Below are 22,123 nucleotides of genomic sequence, written 5' to 3' on the forward strand. Positions count from 1 at the left end.
AACAACTTAGCTTGATGATACCATCCATTGCTGCTTACATGCCGGGGTATTGTCATGATACGTCCAAACTGAAAATATTCCCAATATTAAAAAAAATATGTTTAGTCTGTGCATTTATGTTTCTAAATTTGGTGCAAGACAAAACATAAAATAGGCGAAACACACATTTGGGCAACAAGCAAAACGACATTGCACACAGTACGTCAAATTGGGGTCAAATGTAAGCCAAAAATGCTAAAGGGAAAACACAAACAATTTTACAGGATGAATAAGCATTTAAAAATGCGCTAATTAGTTCGCCAATACAAGTCACTATACAAACAGAGAAAAATGCGCTAATTAGTTCGCAAATACAAGTAAAAAAATGGACTTACCAAGAGCTAATATATAAGATTCCCAATCAAAAGGTCTTTGGGGCCGAAAGAAAAAAAAACCTAAAAGAGATGAAATTAGGGGAAAAAAATAAAAGAAAAATAACAAACAGAAGGAGACACCAATTGAACCAAAGTTAGACTTCACAAAACTTACCAAATCAAGAAACGAGGCCAAAAAAAAATCCAAAAAAAAAGCGACCAGAAAATAAAAACGCAACTCTAGCAAACAAAATAAACTCCAAACAACGCCAACTCCTAAATCCGCAAACAAGAAACTCCAACCAAGGTAACCTCCAACAATCCAAAAACGCCACCTCGACTCGAGACACACCAAGCCATAAATAGCGTTTAGTTTCCCGCAAAAATTAAGGAGGGATCATAGGAACGCACAATCAATGATGCGGCCGCAAAATAAGGGCGCATGTATAAATACGTCACGAAACAACATTTAAATTCTGGTGTATTTCTTGTTTGGAGCTCAGACATGGCTACAGACCAGGGAAATAATGGACAACAGTCAGGCGGTAGGTCTTTCATGCATTTTGTCTCAATGATTAATTTGAAACATAATATTGGGCAAGTTGTGAAGTTGAGAAATCTGCATATTTACACAAATAGGTGAGGAGGATGACATGGAAGAGGCTGCTGGGCCCAGTATTCCGGGCAAAGCTGCCAAAAAGAAAAGGCAGCCACATTTCACAAGAAAGGAGATGGAGGTTTTGATTCAGAAGTGTGTGGACATCCTGCCACAGGCAGACAGGAATATGAGTACAAGCCAGAAGTGGAGAATGTGGGAAGAGGTAGCCGTTGCTGTCAATAGGGTGGGTGATTATGTCCGTCTAGCCCGGGATGTCAAACGGCGGTAAGTAAACACTTGCCCCCCCTATAAACAAACCCCATTTTAAACAAAAGGATAATGGTTCCAATTTTATCCCACAGATGGGGCGACTTCAAATATCGCCTAAAGCAAAAACTGGCGGACAGGGCTAGGCATGCAAGGGGGACAGGTGGGGGTCCCACCCCTGTGTCATTGGAGTTGACGGATTTAGAAGAGCTGGCACAGGGGTGTGTGCAGCCTGTGGAGGTGTTTGGCGTGTCCAACATGGATACTGACATGCCAGACTTTGCGGCTCCTCATGTTGTCCCAGGTAAATCTTGTGATGTCACCAACTCTGAAATGTTATTGTGCCAATATGTAGATTCTAATGTGAGTCTTTTCTCATTTTTCCAAACAGAGACACAGGTGGATGAGTCTGCTCCAGAGGGGAGCCTTGGCTGCAGAATTTCTGCTGGCTCTGCAGGGGAGGAACCAGTACATCCGGCTGAGGACCCTGCAGAAGCCAGTCGAGGGCAATCCCCCTCGCAGGCAGTGGCCCTCCTCACAGAACTCAATTTCAAATCGGATTTCCATACAGAGATTCTGCAGAGGATGGACGCCAGTCTGATACGGGTGGCTGAGGCCCTGGAGCAAAATGCTGCGGCCAACGTGACCATTGGTCAGGCCCTGGCGGAAAATACCAGGGCCAACATCCGCATCGCCAATGCCCTGGAGCAGCTCGTTCGCCAGCACATGGTGGAGCCGACCTCCCTTCCTGCCGGAACATCAGGATCCTCCACCTCTGGCACAACATCAGCCAATCCTCCAAATGTGCCTAGCCCTGTGCCTAGTCCAGAGGCCACAACATCTGCCTCTGGACAGGCCAGCCCGATGACATCCCGGACCCGGTCTGGCGCCCTCCCTCCCCCAGCCAAACGGGTGAAAAAACGGTGACAGCAATGGCGACTTTTCCCACACTCCTTCTGTGCTTGGCTCATATTCCTTTCTGGTCAAAACTTCCCTCTCCTTTCTTGTGAATTGTTTTTAATTTTGTGTTCTACGTTTCATAAATCTTTTATGTTGGCCCAATTATTGTAACTTTGGGAATGAACCCTGCAAAAAAACTTTTACAAAAATCTGTTATTTATTTTAGTTTTTGTTTGAGCAATAAAAATAAAAAAAAAGTCTGACATTGTATTCTCACATTATTGTCAAAATGGGTTACATTTAATCCTGGGCCAAAAGGCAAAAACTGGCAAAAACCACATTTTACATGAAAAAAAAAAAAGGGCTCTTTAAGGAACGTTTAAAATTTAACCTAACGATTTAATTGAATAGGCCAAAAGAAAAAGGTAAAAACAAAAAAAACATGATGACATTATTGTTACAATAGGCCCTAACCAACAAATTGAGCCCAAAAGAAACCCCCACAAATGTACGCAAATTGATTGTGTAATCCTGACATTAGCAGCTATGATTTCCACCTGCGTACGCTTTTGTGCTAACCCAAAAAACTGCTTTCAAAACACATACCAAGCCGGTTTTCAATCCAACACTAATTGCTGTTCTGACCACCCGCTATTAATCGCTGCAACATCGTGGAGTGCCGGGATGGAGGAGAAGGCCATCGCCAATGTGGTCGAGTAATCCAGACCCTAAGCTGTGCGAGCATTTTGAAGGGAAAGAGGATCATCCAGTGACGTATGAGTCGGTCTGAACACATTTTACGCTCGCATCTGCTAATGTATGTACGCCCCAAAAACGCCTCGACACGCCTGCGTTTTTCCATCTCCACCCCCGTCAACACCCAAAAACGCCCTGTTCTGTCAATCACATTGGACATGTCACTTCCTGTATGCTTTTTTACGAACGAGACAAAATAAGCTCGCAATCTGCCATACGCACATGCGCAGTGTTACACCGACGCATGCACGGTTAGTCAACATCGGAACGCAACAAGCGTACTGCTGTTAGCGTACGGCTCTGAATGAGGGCCTTAGTAACCAATGATTTTCATTCAGATTTTCCCTTGAAAAAGTGAACAAAAATCGTTTACAAAAATCGATGGTTACTAAATTAATGAACGATTTTGTCAATGATTTTCATGAACAATGAATGATTTTTTAATCATGCATACAGTGAATGGACATCGTTCATTCTGTACAACATGAACGATTTTCTGAATGAAAATCGTTATGTTGGACAGACAGAATGGACGATGAACTACAAACTACAAACGAGCGTGCTTGAATGATTATCATTCATCGTTCACCAAAAAAAATTAATGATTTTTTCAATGATTTAACGATAACGACGTTGTTATAGTTAAGTCGTTAAAAAAATTGTTACGTGTGTATGCACCTTTATTAGTAAAATGCTTTCAGGTCTGGATAGAGGCTTGGGATCTCCTTTACATATTTTGTGCCACTGGTACCCTTTTGGAACAAGATTATAAAATTAGCTAAGGGAATTGTGGGTGATAGTGTACCTTAGGACACAAAATTTTGGATTCAGAACATTATTGAGTGGCCTATCTCCTTGTATAATAAATTGATGTTGTGGCGCATGAATAAAGCTGCAAATACATTTCTTCACAGATTTTAGAGGATGGCATCTAAAGTCTGTGAAGAAATTATTCAACAATACAATAGTTTAAATGCTGTATAAACTTTATGTACATCTCTGAATTAGGCCCTGTAGATGTCGATAGATGACATTAGGACAAACATTGAATCCTTTTAATAGACAGCAATACAAATTATGGATTTGCTAAGAATAATGTTGGTAAAACCAGAGGTGTAGCATGTGGCCAGGGTGCCCAGAGCATGAGCGTACTACTGTGCCCCGCGCCCCCCCCTAAAAAAATACATTCTTACATACACACATACAAGCAGGGTCACACATACATACAGTACATACATTCATACATACACACATACAGGCAGGGTCATACATACATACATACAGGCAGACAGGGTCACACATACCTACATTCATACATACACACATACAGGCAGGGTTATACATACATACATACATACATTCATACATACATACATACATAAAGGCAGGCATGGTCACACATACATTCAAACATACACACATACAGGCAGGGTCACACATACATACATACATACATACATACATTCATACATAAACACATACATACAGGCAGGCAGAGGCACACATACATTCATACATACAGGTAGGGTCACACATACATACATACATACATACAGGCAGGGTCATACATACATACACACAGCCAGGCAGGGTCACACATACATACATACATACAGGCAGGGTCACACATACATTCATACATACATGCTGGCAGGGTCTCACATTCATACACACATACATATAGTACATACATACACATACAGACAGGGACATACATACATACACACACAAACATACACACACATACATGCACACATACAGGCAGGGAGGGTTATACATACAGGCAGGAAAGGTTATACATACACACATACAGGCAGGAAGGGTTATACATACACACAACCAGGGAGGGTTACACATACACACATATCGGCAGGGAGGGTTACACATACACACATGCAGGCAGGGAGGGTTACACATACATACATACATACAGGCAGGGAGGGTTACACATACACACATACAGGCAGGGAGGGTTATACATACAGGCAGGAAGGGTTACACATACACACATACAGGCAGGGATGGTTACACATACATACATACATACATACATACAGGCAGGAAGGGTTACACATACATACACACATACAGGCAGGGAGGGTTACACATACATACATACATACAGGCAGGGAGGGATACACATATACACATACAGGCAGGGAGGGTGATAGACATAACTGGGGAATTTCCTCTCTTACCTTAATGTGGTCCCTGCAGCTTCTTCCTCGTTGATATGCTGCTGTAGCCCCACCCCCTGCAAGGGTCAGATGAACATGTGCTGAGCACCACCAATCAGGGCTCAGCACAAGCTCCTCTGACCATGGAGTCTCAGTAGAGCAGCAGGAAGGCCGGACGGGATGCTGCTCCTGCTGCTGCGGACCCAGCAGGCTGAGAGCTACTTGACAGCTGTTCCGGAGTCCAATTTCAGGGCACCCTCTGGTAAGTAAGACGCCTGGAGCTCACGCTCCAGTGGAACCACCCTCCCTATGCCCCTGTATAAAACAGATTGAAACTGCAGAAAAATTGCAACAGAACAGTAGAAATAAATAGACTACCTAATGAGTAACTGGTTTCATTGTGAAAAGCCTTCCAATTCACCCAGCCTTAATGATGAGGTAAATAAAAGGGGACTAAATCACCTTCAGAAATGCCGTTGAACCAAATCTGGCAGAAGTAGGTTTTATGGATGTGATGAACACTTACCAGAGATACTGGTACTCCACCACCTGACTGAAAGGATCCAGGAGGAAGAAACTGAGGAGAATCAGCATCTTATTGAGGTACTTCAGAGTTTATGCAGGCATAGGTTCTTCTGTGGGCAGTTAAATCTCAATGCAGTGTCTGATGGTAAAATATTCTGTCTCAACCGTAACAACTTAATGAACTTGTATGACCTCATAAAGGATCCGCTTGAGCCAGACACTGCACAGTCTGGTGCCATATCAGGCCTGAATAAGCTGATGGCTCTTCTGCATTTTTCCCACTGGGTCCTTCCAGTCAGTCACATCTATATTGGTTGGGATATCACAATCCCCCTTCTCCTGGCATCTGACCCAGGTGTTGGCAACCCTGGAGACCTTCTCTTACACCTAGGGCTGAAATTTATCTCAATAGTCACAATGCCCATTCTACAAATGTGCAGGTAGTCTGTGATGCAAAACAAAAAATATTGGGTGTTGACTATCCTGGTTTGTGCCATGATGCTTTTATCCCCTGTCAGTCATCTCTCTATGAGAAGTTTGAGGGGGGACAAATACCAGAGGGATGTTTATACACAATAGTGCATTACAGTATTGGAAATACACCTCTAAATATTTTTTTTTTTCAATATCCTTAAAAACCTATTGGTTTTTTTGCCCATATAGGTGATTCCAGCTATGGTTATTGCTCCTGGCCTTGTGACTCCATTTTCGCTTCTGCAAATGCCTGCTGAGCATAAGTATAATAAGACACACAAATCCACTAGATCAGTGGTAGAACACACTTTTAGTCTATTAAATTGTAGGTTCAGGTGTCTCGACAAATCAGATGGAATTTTGCTTTATAGTGATAGCAAAGTGACCATTATTGTGCTCTACTGCTCTCTATTGCATAATCTGGCATTACTTCAGCCTACTCCTCCAGATTATGCAATAGACAGTGAACAAGTAGGAGCCTTGCTACCATCAGGCAACTGTCAGAACACAGAAAGTGGGAGGCAGGTCAGACAGGCATTATTAAACAGTTTTTTTTTTACCTGTAAGTATACTCCACACCATCCACAATTTTGTGGTAAACATTAATTTCCCTACATCATTGTGTGTTACAAGGATACATGCTGGTGTAAAGCAATGTTCTAAACTTTTCCCCTTAAATAATTTTACATTTGTGATGGTTTCAGTTTTTAAAGGTATGAAATATATTATACCTAATTAAGCAAGATCTGTGTGTTACCAATCCAAACAGGCATCATCATAGTATTTTAACCACCTTCCAACAACTCAACAACAGGTTACAGTACTATTGCCACTGCTTGCCCCATAAAGTACTGTTGCAGTAGTCTTACATTCCCTTACTTAAATAAGTGTAATGTTTACAATGTTTTTGGGTTATGTAATATGCAAAGAACCCATTACCTTTTCATCAGCCAATAAGAAGGATAAATGTTTTTGACTTTTCTTTAAGTCTGAATTTGTAACATTTAACATTCCTGTTCAAGGTACAATGGCCCTCATTCAGAGCCGTACGCTCTGAGCAGAGCGCACGCTCTGAATGAGGGCCGGGCTCCATTTTCATGGAGCGTCCTCCTGGACGCTCGTATAGCTGTGAGTCACCACCCACAGGCTATACGAGCGTGCATTGTGATGGTCACGATGGTCGAGATCATCGCGACCATCGAATTTGCGAGCCGGAGCCTGCGGTTGAGGTTTTCAACCGCAAGCTCCGGAGTAATTTTGGCTCTATCAGAGCCAAAATCACTCCCACTGACATCACTAGTGATGTCAGTGGGCCGGCTTCTGACGGGAGGCGTTCCCGTGGGAACGCCCCCGTCAGGGAGGCACGCCCCCGGCACGCCCACCAAAGGGGGCGTGCTGTCAATCAACATTGACAGCACGCCCCCTTTGATCGGACACAACGAGCGAAGGACTTTCCTTCGCTCGTCGCGTCTGGCGCATGCGCACGACGGAGCTCCCTCCGTCGTGCGCATGCTCAGTCCATAACATCGACCCACTTGCGAGCGGACAGCCGCTCGCGAGTGGGTCTGAATCAGGCCCAAAGTGCGATTTGCATGGTACAACAATGTCAACATTTGCAAAAAAGAAACATTAATTACACCAATTGCTTTATGTTATGCTGATAACAAAACATGTATGGCACATAAAATTAACTATAAAAACACATTTTTACTTTTGCCTTTTAGAAGGCTGATTTGGAGGAAGAAGGGATTGGGTGAGCATAGCCAACTCTGGTACAGAGTTCACATCTGGGTGGTGTTGTACAGTAGCTTGGCTCCCCAAGGAAAATACAATACTATTTAAATTTTTTGTGGATTTTTTTGTGATTCATACATCCTATGGAAAGATTAATTTATTCTTATGTTTGAATCATATATGCAATTTATGCTTATATTAACTGTACCAACACTTGTACAGAGCCTATTAAGTGCAGCATTTACACCAGACAAAGTGTGATTGTGTATCTTTAAATGTGTGTTAATTGGGATAAATTGTGTATTTGTGTAGCCATTAGTCCTACCTGCCTGTCCTTGAATGCAGCAATTGCTTGGAGAAATTGCAGGTGTGGGTGTCGGTTCTTGTGCTTGAGGACAGGGCTTGGTGCCATTGGTCGTGAAATGTTAAATACATGCAGTGTGATAATTTCTACATCTGCTTGCACAGGGCTGCTGCTGGAACTGGTGCAGTAGCATGGGTTTAGTCTTTCTCTGGAGCTGTGTAAAAAAATTCAGTAAGTATTTTTAAGTAAATAATTAGAAGACAACACAGAATCATGCAATTGTTGTGCTTACCAAAAAAAAAAGTCATACGCAGGTATAAAATTCCACACAGCAAGGAAAAATCTGCAAATTCTTGTTCTTGAAGATAAATTACACTATAGTTAAAAAAACTGTTAGCTGAAGGGGCGGGATGAGGGACAGGTATGTGTGTGTGTATACAATATATATATATATATATATATATATATGTATATATATATATATATATATATATATATATATGTGTGTGTGTGTGTGTGTGTGTAAATAGCAGAACTGATAACAAGCGCTCATAAAGTGCTGGTAAGTGTAATCTTGCAAAACATAAAAAGGACAATAAATATAATTATAAATATGAGAACACTATCTTAAACCCTGGGTATTTGTTCAAAAATGCAATACATAGTGCAGACCGTGTAAATGTGTGCAAAATAAAGTGCAATATTGTAAAATATAAAGATAATTCAATAAATATGTGTATAAAAAAGAATATATATATATATATAAATTGATGCAAAAATTAGGAAGATATATTAAAAATAAGAATTTAATTATAACATGGATTAACAGGTAGATCAATATAAACACAACATAAAACATATAAAATACATAGGAATTGTCGCCTGTAGATGTTAAAAGCAGTTGACATAAACAGTATATAAAAAATGGAGGGGTGATAAAAGAACGGAGGCTTATCTGTTACTAAATATGGTAAGTTCATGGAAAGTGGAACCAGGAGTCACCATGCGTTTCGTCCAATTGGTGGACTTCTTCAAGGGATCCCTTTTTGCATCAATTTATTTATATATATATTCTTTTTTATAAACATATTTATTGAATTATCTTTATATTTTACAACATTGCACTTTATTTGCACACGTTTACACGGTCTGCACTATGTATTGGATTTTTGCACAAATACCCAGGTTTTAAGATTGTGTTCTCATATTTATAATTATATTTATTGTCCTTTTTATGTTTTGTGAGATTGCACTTACCAGCACTTTATGAGCGCTTGTTATCAGTTCTGCTATTTACACAACTTTTACCAACAAATCACCATTGTTTTTATATTACTGATAAGCTGACACCCATACCAAAGGGGACTGCTTTGTTTATAAATTATTTATTATATAACCGGGTACCCTATTATCACGGGAAACTCCAAAAACTGGTAGATAGGGGATCCTACCTATCTTTGGTGCTATAATCTCCTATATATATATATATATATATATATATATATATATGTGTGTGTAGATATATATAGTTATATATATTACATACAGCTATAATCACTGCCCGGTCACTGTGGCTATCAGTGATCAGGCACATGGAGGATGAGGCAGAGATGCTACAGCTGCTGTCTGCTTCTGGCACAGAATCAGCAGCATAAGCTGAAAGGATGGGGAGGGAGGTCCCAGGGGTAGGCCGTGACAGCTACTAGGAGTTGCAACTGCTGCTTTCATTAAAGTAATGGCTGCTCTTACTGCCGTGCTGGGAGGTGGTGCCACTGGCTTGACATAGCGCATCAGCCACCATGGATTCCATGAGCTGTGGTTGCTGCTTTTATTGGTGCCATGCCGGGAGGGGGTGGTCCCTGATAGTAGAGAAATAATGTAGGCCACTTTCGACCTCAGAGTGGGGAAGTTCTGGGGTAGGCACTCGAACTGTATCTTGCTCTGATTGATGAAACCCTGGCATCATCTGGTGTTTCCATCAAAATGCTCAGGAGAGGCCAACTGTAGATGAGATTTTTGCGTTACTGATACTGGAAGATTTGCAGGAGCAGATCCAGAAGAGGTAGGAAGTATATTCACCAAAGTTGACTGAATGGTAAGTAGTTGACCTAAGAGTTCCTGGAGGTATTGAGCCACCTGGTGTTGTGCTGCCTCCTGATTCTCAATGTGAGAGGCGAGATCTTGCAATGCCCCTGCAGCCTGCAATCTAATTGGCTTCCGTAGGGACTATACAAACTGTCACAATTGGGCTAGGATGTTTCTCTGCCACAGAGTTGGAAGACATGGATCCAGCTTGAGGAGGGAACAGGAGATAAGGGGCCTGGATCAGTGTCTTCCTTATCCACTAGTACTGGATGTTGGTGAGGCCTGACCAAAGGTGCAGAGTCTAACTTACTGGGAGATGTTCACCAGTGACCCCTCCAAGCGAGATTTGGGCTTAAGCTGCACCCAGTAGGCAGGTCATGGCCCTGTGGTCAGGTATCTGGCACAAGTGGGAACAAATGAAAGAACACTATCATAGGGAAACATAGGAGATAAATATTGGAGGCTTTGACTAAAGTGATGTATAGAATACACACTAAATAGTTTTCAGACACAGAGCTGGCACTGGCAGATGGTGTAATGAGATGGTACTTAAATATGCCCAATGTGGCTTCAGACGCACAACTGGCTCAGGAGATTGGTAGCACAAGATAGTTCTTGATGAATGTACTAAGTACACACGCTGTGGCTTTAGACACAGCATTGTCACAGAAGAATGGTATCACGAGATGGTGCTTGATGAATGTACTAAATACACACACTGTGGCTTTAGACGCAGAGTGAGTATAGGAGATGACTCTGAATAGATTGTACTCAGAAGACATTCTGAATACACACACCGTGGAACAAACTAGGAATACGTCACTAGAGAGAACCTGGAATGCTGCAACAGCAAGCTTACACTGTAAGTAACAACGTTGTACAGGCTACTTCCTGTTGTCCAGAGCCTGGTTATATACCCTAAGGTAGCATTACATTGGAGGACACTGTCAGCAGACTGTCAGCAGACACAATGCTACCATTGGGTAAAGGGTTAGTCAGGTGAAAACAGACTGTCATGGCTGTGTCCATGACGGTAACCACAGAAACCACATCATGGAGCGAGCACATGGACGCCCTAGCAGACCCCAGGAATAATCCTCAGCGCATCACTCACTGCACACCTGGCGCCTGACTGCTCTAGAGATCAGGGGAAGCTGGCGCAGAGGTGAGTATTGGCTGATCCTACGCCACAACCTGACACATAGTAAAATACCTTTGTATGATTAAAGTAATCATGTGATCCAATACGATTTGATCCTAACTTTGATGTATTCATTTGATGGCACTGCAGTACACTCGGATTGAATTGAGAAATACATAAAAACCCAGGTAAGTGTAGTTTTATTTTTTGTTTTGTTACACTTTTCACCGCAATTGCAATTATATATGTGTCATGCTTAAGGTCCCAAAATTGTACCGAAACATCTACCTCCTGTACCTTAAAACACAAATGGTGGAATGTAATTAAATGTAATTAAATAAAATTGGAGTTGCTGTTTCAAATCTAAATTTATAGATTTGTTATATTTTATCATTTATATTAGTCTTCTGTTATTTGGAAACACTGGGCCTAATTCAGACCCGGTCGCTATGAGCAAACGCTCGCACTATGCATATGCAAATTTGTCACAGTGATGCCATGGGAAGCGAACGCTCGCCACGGCATAAGCACACCCACCATGTCTTAGCGAGCGGCCACTTTGTCTGAGCGTATGCCCAATCGCACAAGCAGAGCCGCCCACCAGCAACATGTGTATTAAAACATTGGTACATCGAGCACCATCAGATGCTAATGCAGTGCTTGCGGTTCCTTTACCCTACCACAAGCATTGCGAGTAAATCAGTGTAAAAAAAAGGCAAGTGAAGTGTACTATGACGCTGCCTGTTAATTATGCACGCCTCAAAAACGGCATTAGAGCACTCTGGCACACCTGCGTTCACAAATCCAACCCACTGTTTTTACTGTACTGCAATGTCACCACCCACAAAACGGCCTCTCCTGTCACTCACTCTGCTGGGCTGGCTGTGCTGGGCGAGTGAGCGGTCAATGAATGCATTGTGTAGTTTGCGCACGCGCACTGCGATGCATATGCATGTGCAGATTAGCAAACATCAGTAATAGCGAACGCATTCCAGATACTGTCCGGGTCTGAATCAGGCCCACTGTTTGTTGCTTTTTCTGTTATTGCAAAAAGTAGCATTGTCTATCTTTAAATCGCTAATCCAGTAGCAGATTTACATTTTCTTCTATTATGAATGGGGAGGTATTGATGGAAATTATTAAATATTCTGCATCATATGTAGGCACTGTATAATAAACGATATTATATAATATAAAAAATTAAATATTAATCTATTTCTCATATGGTTTTGGACTTCCAATCTTTCCTTATTACTATATTAGTGCTAAAGTGGCAATTGTACGTTATGTGCCATAAACTATGCATACATGATAGTGGTTGAACAGTCATAAACATATGATGCTGGTTATCAAACATTGATTAGCAATTTAAATGAATATTTAAACACACAAAAGGACTGAACACTAATATCGAGTACACATTATTGTTGAAGCCGGATAATTGGTGTACGCCACAAACACGTAGTCGCACAACGCCAACTAGCGGCTTTTCTCAATTCCCCAATACTTACACACTGCACACTTACATAAAAGATTCCCTAGTATTAAAGTGTAATATTCAAGGTTTATTCAGTAATATTAATGTTGTGAAATAAAGGTTATTTTATATGTAAGGTTTAGTACATGGTAAGCAGACCGTGTTTGGTGTTGTACTGATCCACTGTGTCTCCACAGATTTCCGGTATCATCGGTGAGAAGATCGCAACATGTGTCTGCAAGTTATGGAACTTAGAGAGTTAGGGATTGAAATGTTTCCTGTAATGCAGTCAGTCTAATTTATTATGCAGGGGGAAAAAGGACACAAAGGGCTGTTGGAGGCTGGTTTGTGTCCATTCGAATTGACCTATGAACTATCCTGTAACAGAAGACCCATGAAGAAGAACCAAAGGAATCATGCCAAACTGTTCTATTGTATTGCCTATCTCTGCTAGAGTACATATGTATGCTCTCTGAAATGGGAACCCAGGATGCTTGCTTTGCTGTTGACGGAGGTTTTTATTTTGATGCCGGGATCAGGGTCCAGAAGCCTGCGTGTATATAACAACTGTACCTTGGGTCTGTATGATTTATTTGCACTAATTGTATTTAGATCACAGCATGTAACCATCTGTTTTTATATTGACTAATAACTTTTTGTGCTTTGGAACCACACTCAAAGTCTGAAAGCATTTATTTCTTGTGCGACTCATTACGCTAAATAGCTACAATTTAAGAAGGTATAGGTAGGTAGGAATCCATAGTTGGGGGCTCGCAGTGTGAATCACGCTACCGGTCACTTGGTAACACTCGGTAGTGATCTCTCAGCGAAAGGGTAGAGGCGCCATAGCAGGAGAACGAATTGTGCCTTCGAAAATCTGCTACCACTTTGCTGCTGAGAGTCCGCTACACGTTATTGTGGCTTAAGGAGCACTGATTAAAAATCCAGGAACAAGGAAGGAAAAAGTTTGTTTTCCTTCATTGATAGATTTTTATGTTTAATAGGGGAAGTCGCACAATAGCATAAGGGTAATAATATGTTTTGTGTAGTAGTCGCATTATTGTGTATGCGACTAGTCGCACAATAGCGTATACATATTTTCTGTATTGCTGCCACGTGTTTTAAACAAAACAAAGCCATTGAGAATGCACGGTGATATTGATAGATAGCATTGTTGTAAATACCTTGATCAGTGTTGCCATAGTCTGGGAAAACGTGTATTTTTCTGTACAGGAAAAGGGTGTGTAACAGTGAATATTTGTTGGTAGGAGTAACATGTTTCCTAGTTAAGGGTATCGTATGACCCTTAAGTGCTAGGCGCCTGATGTCGGCCTAGTGGCATGGTAGTAGATACCGCAGTCTATACACATAAGCAGGTGTAGTTGTTGTCTTGTTGTAGTTTTGGCTCTCAGTGTGATTACAGTATTCACCCGTTTAGGGTTATTTGAGCATTGTAATTGAACCGCACAGTTTTTGCTAATTTGTGATTGTGAACTGAGTAGAGGGTGGATGAAATCACTGAAAAGGGTAGGTGTTATTGGAATACCTACATGCTAGCAGTTGAAAGGTAGTCAAAAAGGGATTAGGTACGTGGAAGCAGCCTGGTTATTCTTCCATAGGTTTGTGGGTGCATCCTGTTAATATCGTCCACACGTAAGTGAAAGTATCTTGACTGTCTTTCACCAGTTTAAACCTCTATTGAAAAGTTTAGGGTTCTCCCAGAAGGGGGTCAAGCAAACGGTAGAGATGTTAGATGATGTGCTGCTGTTGGAAGCGCTGCTTGGGTCGGCACGCCATATTATGCATACTAAGTACGGTGCTTATGCAATTAGGTACTGTGATGTATGGTTTAAAATGATGATGAAGAGTGTTAGACCATTTCCCAGAATTGGAAGCTTTGATAAGGAGGTATTGATCAATGTCCGAGATAGCATCTGTATGGTGCGCTCTCAAATGAAAAAGGTAAAATATAACGAGTGTTTAAGATTATGGCAGCGTGAGGGGGATGCGTGGCTTAAAGGCGTGCAAGCAATGCAAACTAGCATTGTGAGCACGTTACAAGAGAGTGAACACGCAGTTCTAAACTGCGGTGCTTGCTCGCTGCGAGATAGCATGTACATGCAGTAAGGTAGCGTTGCGGAAGGTATTGCCAGTGGTTCACGCGCACCACCGCTGCCCTATGAAGATGGGGGTGGAGGTACAGTTGTTGAAAAACCCATAAAAATGTAATAAGTAACTTGTACCCTCTCTTGAGTAATCACAAAGAAAATGTTCATGATGCGGATGATAAACCTATTGTTATGTCTGCCATTTCCCATGCTGTACACATGTTAGATGCTCCATCACCACAAGCACAAGTGGTGGCCCCATCTTCATCAGTGATAGTACAGGAAGTGTTAACATCACCCGTAGAGGAAATTGTTAACTCAATACGTAGCAGTAATAGACTAAATCCCCAGCCAGGTAACAAGGTTAAAAGTAGCAGTGCGGCCGGTCTGCATCCTATCCGGACAATAACTGTTCCGAATGGGAATGCAGATGCAAACGGTGCATCCCACAATGAGGTAGCAATGCATTGTCCTTGGACAAGAGCTGAGATAAATTCCATAATGAATGATTTCCCCGATCCTAAAAAGGAATTAGCCAAATGTCAAAGATTTTGAAAAATTTGGGTAGTGCTCACGAACCAACCAATAAAGATAGGCGAGTAGTGTTAAGGGCTTGTCTTCCACACAATACCGACATGATAAAGTTTATCACGGATTGCGCATTGGATGGAGATGTTCCCTTAACAGATGAGAGTACCAAGGTAACATTACCCGCATAATAACTTAATTGGGTGTATATTTTCCAGTAGTAGTTAACTGGAGCAAAATTTTCACCATAAAACAAAAAGAGAGTGAATCTGCAGAAGATTATTGTAACTGAGCTCTGCAGGCTATCACCCAGTACACTGGGATAGAGGATATTAAAGATAGCACTCATCACTGTACTTATGGATGGTCTAAAAGAGAACCTAAAGACCCGAGTTCAGACCTCACTACCTGGCTGGAGAGGAGTTACTGTAGACACGCTCATAGAATCCTCTATTGAACATGATAAAAACATCCTCAAAAAGAGAGAGACCCAGAGCGAGAAGCTAATGGCTGTTAGTATTCAAGCTCTCGAAGGAATGACTGTAACATCACAGCCACCAGACACACCTGCACCTGCACTGCTACACGTCCTCACCAATCCTGCACCACCGCAAACACAACCCTACCCCACTTATCACACACAGCCTCAAAACTCATACTATCCACAACCACCATATTACCCTCAACATCCTTATCCACACCCACCATCTTTCCCATCCCCTCAACCCACACAGCAACCCTTTCACCCACCCCACTCACGAAGGTGCTTTAACTGCAACCAAGTGGGACATGTAAGTAGGAACTGTAAGGTGAAGAAGGTAGAACCCCCTAACCAGGGAGTACCTGGATATCCCCATAAGGGATATACACAGAGTACAAGAAATCCACAACAGTCACCAGCTCCAATTGTGGCCTTAAATGCTGTATTGGAGAGTGAGAGTCAATGCTAGGGGTCAGGTCATACCTGTAGTCTACAGATAGTCAGGTTAACAGGAAGTACTAGAGAAGAACCGGTAATGATGGTTGATGTATCTGGTATTAAATATCCTTTTCTTGTAGACACAGGGGCAACCAGATCTGTGATAAAATCTCTCAATAACATACAGGTGACCAGTGAGACAGTACCAGCAATGGGTGTAACCGGTAAAGTGCAACATTATCCTTCAACCAAATCCACAGAGGTCACTATCGGGCCTTTGCATAACAGGCATTCTTTCCTCCTGGCAGCAGCAGCTCCTACTAACCTACTGGGAAGGGATTTGTTATGTAAGATGGGATGTGTCATATATTGTACCCCTGATGGTATATTTCTAGATATCCCAGAGAGAGTTGCATACGAGGTGAGGGACATATTGGACACTCCCCAAAGGATAATGTATCACTCTACAGGAGCAGGTAAAAATCCTTCTCAGGTAGATCAAATGTTATCCCAAATTCCAGATTAACTTTGGACCAAAGATGTATAGGACACTGGATTAATGGCAAATGTAGCTCCCATAATGGTAAACCTAAAAAGCGGTAGGCAAGCTCCAAAAATTCCCCAGTACCCATTAAAACAGGAGGTAGAGCTAGGGGTTTATCCCATAATTGAGCGATTATTTCAGCAGGGAATTTTAGTCCATACAGCAAGTATAGCCAACAGTCCCATCTTTCCTGTGAAGAAGAGTGGTGGGAGGGGTTATAGGCTGGTGCAAGACCTTAGCGGTGTTAATAAGGTAGTAGAGAGCCAATTTCCTTTAGATCCAAATCCAGCTGTCATCCTCATGCAGATCCCACCAAATGCAACCCATTCCACTGTCATTGACCTCTGTTCTGCTTTCTTCTCTGTACCTCTTCAACCTGACTGTCAGTATCTATTCACTTTTACATACAGGGGTGTACAATACACATGGATACGATTACCCCAGGGTTTCATAGACAGCCCCAGTATCTTCTCCAAGGCCTTACACGACTGTTTACAATCTTTTCAACCTGCCAATGGATTTGTTTTTATACAATATGTGGATGATTTATTGTTATGTTCTGATTCATTTATGTCATGTTTAATTGATACAAAACTTTTATTGCTTCATCTCTCACAAACAGGACACAAGGTTGCTAAGGACAAACTACAGCCATGCCACTCCAGGGTTAAATACTTGGGACATTGCCTAACCCAGGGGTTACGACATCTGACAAATAACAGAATCCAAGCCATACAAAACATGACACTACCGCAGAATCAACAGCAAATTCGTACCTTCTTGGGAATGTGTGGATACTGCAGAATGTGGATCCCAGGTTTTTCTATTTTGGTCTTGCCATTACAGGACTTAGTCTCTTCCTCAAAGCCCGATCATGTCATACACACAGAGGAATCAGAGCAGGCTTTTCATAATCTTAAGGATAGTCTGACAAGAGCACCTGCATTGGGAATACCTGATCATGAGAAACCTTTTGATTTGTATGGAAGCTAATGCTTGTGCAGCAGGTGTCCTCACACAAAAACATGGTGATGCCAGTAGGCCCATAGCATACTACAGTGCACAATTGGACACTGTGGCAAGATCACTCCAAATGTGTTTAAGAAGAGTAGCAGCAACTGCTCTATTGGTCAGTAAGAGTGAGGATGTGGTACTAGGCCATGATTTGATTGTCTATACTCCCCATGCTGTATCTGCTTTGCTAAACTCTGCCCAAACCAGACATGTCTCCTCAGCTAGATTCACAAAATGGGAACTAGCCTTAATAGCACCTGCAAACATCACCATCAAAAGGTGCAGTACGTTAAACCCAGCTACGTATTTACCATATGTGCAACATGATGCACAAAGTGTGGAGAGAGGTGAGTCACTTGCAAAAGGTGAGTTCTGCAGGTATATTGTTGCACATGATTGTATGGAATATCTGAATCAAACCTTTACTGCAAGACCTGACATACGGGATACACCTTTAGAAAATGCAGATGTGACTTTTACATGAATGGGAGTTGTCATAGACAAACTGACACTGGAGAGTTATGTACAGGTTATGCTGTGGTAAATGATGTGGTCGTTATAGTGGCCGAACCTTTAGGCCCACCACACTCGGCCCAAGTGCCGGAACTGGTGGCATTAAAGAGGGCATGTGAATTAGCAGAAGGTAAATCTGCTAATATCTACACTGACTCTAGGTACGCCTTCGGGATAGTATGCGATTTCGGCGCTCTATGGAGTCTGAGAAAATTTATGACAGCAGCAGGCACACCAATTGCACATTCCAGACATATAAAATGACTACTGACAGCAATCCAATTGCCTAAGGCAGTGGTGGTAATTAAGTGTAAAGCCCATACATGTGAGGATGATCACTTGGCAACAACAGGGCAGAGGAAGCTGCATAATGGGCAGCAGGGTTAAAAATGAATGTACCAACTGAACAAATGATGACTTTTCAAATGATTGACATGCTGAAATTAATTGAGATGCAAAATTTTTGTTCCATTTAGGAAAAGGCAGTCTGGAGGTCCAAGGGATGTGGGCAAGCGTCTTCTGGACTCTGGAGAGATGAACAAGCTAAGCCAGTGGCTCCCAAGGCATACTACCCAAGCTTGGCTGAGGCAGTGCACGGTCTGACTCATTTGGAAAAGCAAGGTATATGCAAGTTGGTGAGAGCATACTGGTGTGCACCAGGTTTTTCTTCTCAAACTGAAAAGAGAGCAATGTCCTGTCTGACATGCTTGAGAAAAACATTGGGAAAAAGATCCCTACCGAACCATCCCACATTCCTCTGACTGACAGACCTTTTCAGGTAATACAAATTGATTTCATCCAATTACCACCCTGCAGGAATCTCAAGTATGTATTAGTGTGCACGGATGTGTTTTCTAATTGGGTTGAGGCATACCCAGCGGCCACTAATACTGCTGCGTTTACTGCCAAGAAAATTGTTCAGGAGTTTGTATGCAGATACGGTATCCCTAGAATTATTGAGAGTGATAGGGGTACTCATTTCACAGGTGATGTTTTCCAAAATATGTGTAAGCTGATGGGTATTAATAGTCAACTTCATACCCCCTACCGACTGCAAGCCAGTGCCAAGGTGGAGAGGATGAACAGAACTATTAAAAACAAATTGAGTAAAATCATGTCGGAAACTGGACTAGGTTGGCCAGTAGCACTACCACTTGTCCTTCATAGTATCAGGACAACTCCTAGGCCTCCTCTTAATCTGTCCCCCTTTGAAATACTATTTGGTAGACAACCTCACTTGATTATAAGTCCGCAGGAAGATTTGAAAGGTAACAACGAGGTAACTGTAAAAAATATCTTATAACAATGAGTAAACAGTTAAAACAGCAACAGCAGAAACTGAAATTGTTGTCACATGATATGCCTGAAACAAACTGTCATGATGTTGAACCTGGAGAATTTGTTATGATCAGAAATTTCTTGTGTTCAGGTTGTTTGACTGATCGGTGGGAAGGTCCGTATCAGGTGTTGCTGACGAGTACAACCTCATAGAAGGTGGTGGAGAGAGATACCTGGGTCCATTACACTCACTGTAAGAAGTAATGATACCTCATTTAAACCTCTATGCAATCCTACCTATACCTTCTAAAATCCTGCCTATACCTTCTAAAATTGTCGCAATTTAGCGTAATGAGTCGCACAGTAAATAAATGTCTTCAGACTTTGAATGTGGTTCCAAAGCACAAAAAGTTATTATTCAACATAAAAATAGATGGTTACATGTTGTGATCTAAATACAATTAGCGCAAATAAATCATACAGACCCAAGGTAAAGTTGTTATATACGCACGCGCTCCAGGCCCAGATACCGGCATCAGCATTAGAAACCTCCATCAACAGCAAAGCAAGAAGACTCCAGACTGGGATCAGAGAGCGCACATATATACTCTTTCAGGAATTAGCAATATGATAGGCAAGTTTGGCATGATTCCATTGGTTCTTCTTATAGGTGTTTCTGTTACAGGATAGATTATTGGACAATTTCAAATGGACACAAACAGCCTCCAACCACCCTTTGTGTCCTTCTTCCCGCTGCATGCTAATCTAAGCTGCTAACATTACAGAGTACATTTTAATGTTTAACTCTCTATAGTCCATAGTTTGCAGACGCATGTTCTGATCTTCTCACCGATGGTACCGGAAATCTGTGGAGACACAGTGGATCAGTACAACACCAGACACCATCTGCTTTCCATGTACTAAACCATAGATATCAAATAACCTTTATTACACAACATTAATAATCACTGAATAAACCTTGAATATTACACTTTAACACTAGGGAACCTTTCATGTAAGTGTGCAGTGTGTAAGTATTGGGGAATTGGGAAAAGACGCTAGTTAGCGTTGTGCGACTATATGTTTTGTGGAGTACACTATGGTGCGTGTTTTGCAGGGAATTATTTTATATGTTTTAGTGACTGTCTGTATTTATGTGGTGAGGACTTTTTAACTTCATTCTATTGCATGGGAATCACACGACGCTGAATAATAGCATCGCCGTATGTACTTATAGTAGAGTTTCACTAAAATGTGGCTGGGCGGCCAGTTGCAAAATGGCGTCTCATTGCCATTCGCAAAATGGCATCGCGCAGATCTGATTTTAAACCGATCCTGTCTCAGCCAATTATCCGGCTTCGACAGAAGGTCAACCAACCGATGGAGATACAAGGCGGAGACGAGGCAGATAACGTGGACCTGTCGATCGCGAGCTTGTTCCGGGAGAGTTAAAACGTTGCAGTGAGATATCTCAACTAAAGAAATTTGTAGATCCTTGCTACAGCAATGGACTGGTCTGCTTTGTCCATTTTTGTATTCTCTTCCAGAGTTTCCATCATCCCGGTTTGTTTGGGGATTTCTGGTTTCTGTGACGGGGGACCGATAGAGGAGATGGGAGCTAATGGCAGTATTGATGGAGTGGAGTCGAGAGGAGGAGTGCTATGCCAATCAGGGGAGTGTCTGACCAATCTTAGTACAGTAATTGTTAAGAGATCTGCTATTCTGGATACTCAGAGAAAGTGTGAAGGTCTATCGTCTGCTGATTATTGTATGTGTGAGTTATGTGGGTCCGTAGTCATTGAGAGATGCATCCAACAGTGCCAGCCAAAGTATAACCAGTATTGGGGTGGTATCCTTTAGAGGATTATCACACCATGGTGGGCAAAATTTTGAACCAAACCGACTGTTGGGTGTGCTCTCACATGCCCCAAGGACAGCATAGTGTAGGATTAGTGCGATTTCCATTAAATGTCTCTGAAATTTTAGAATTACAAAAAGGGAAGACACTGGATGGAAAATTTCTTAATACCAAACCACCCCATTTTAAACTCCACCAGTACCAGGCAGATAAAACACTTTAGCGTTTAAACATCACCAACTCCAATGAACCAGGAAGTTGGGAGGTGACTGTAAATAACCAGATGATGACCTTCTCACTAAGAGCTGATTGTGAGCCTATGAATTATGAACTGTTACGCACAATTAGGTCAGGTGGAAGACACTTCCGGTATAAATATACACTGAGTAACACCAAAGAAATGGTTTGCAGAATACCAGAAGAGTACTGTGCTAGGGTTATACAACCAGAAACATGTATTAGCCAGATGGGAGAACCTGAGATAGTAGCATTTGTGAGGGAAATGGGTTGGATGATCATGATGCATTCTATTCCTTATGTTCTCCCTGATGATGTATACTTTATATGTGG

The sequence above is a fragment of the Taudactylus pleione genome, unplaced genomic scaffold (assembly GCF_031769625.1).
Source record: "Taudactylus pleione unplaced genomic scaffold, aTauple2 ptg000017l, whole genome shotgun sequence".
NCBI lineage: Eukaryota > Metazoa > Chordata > Amphibia > Anura > Myobatrachidae > Taudactylus > Taudactylus pleione.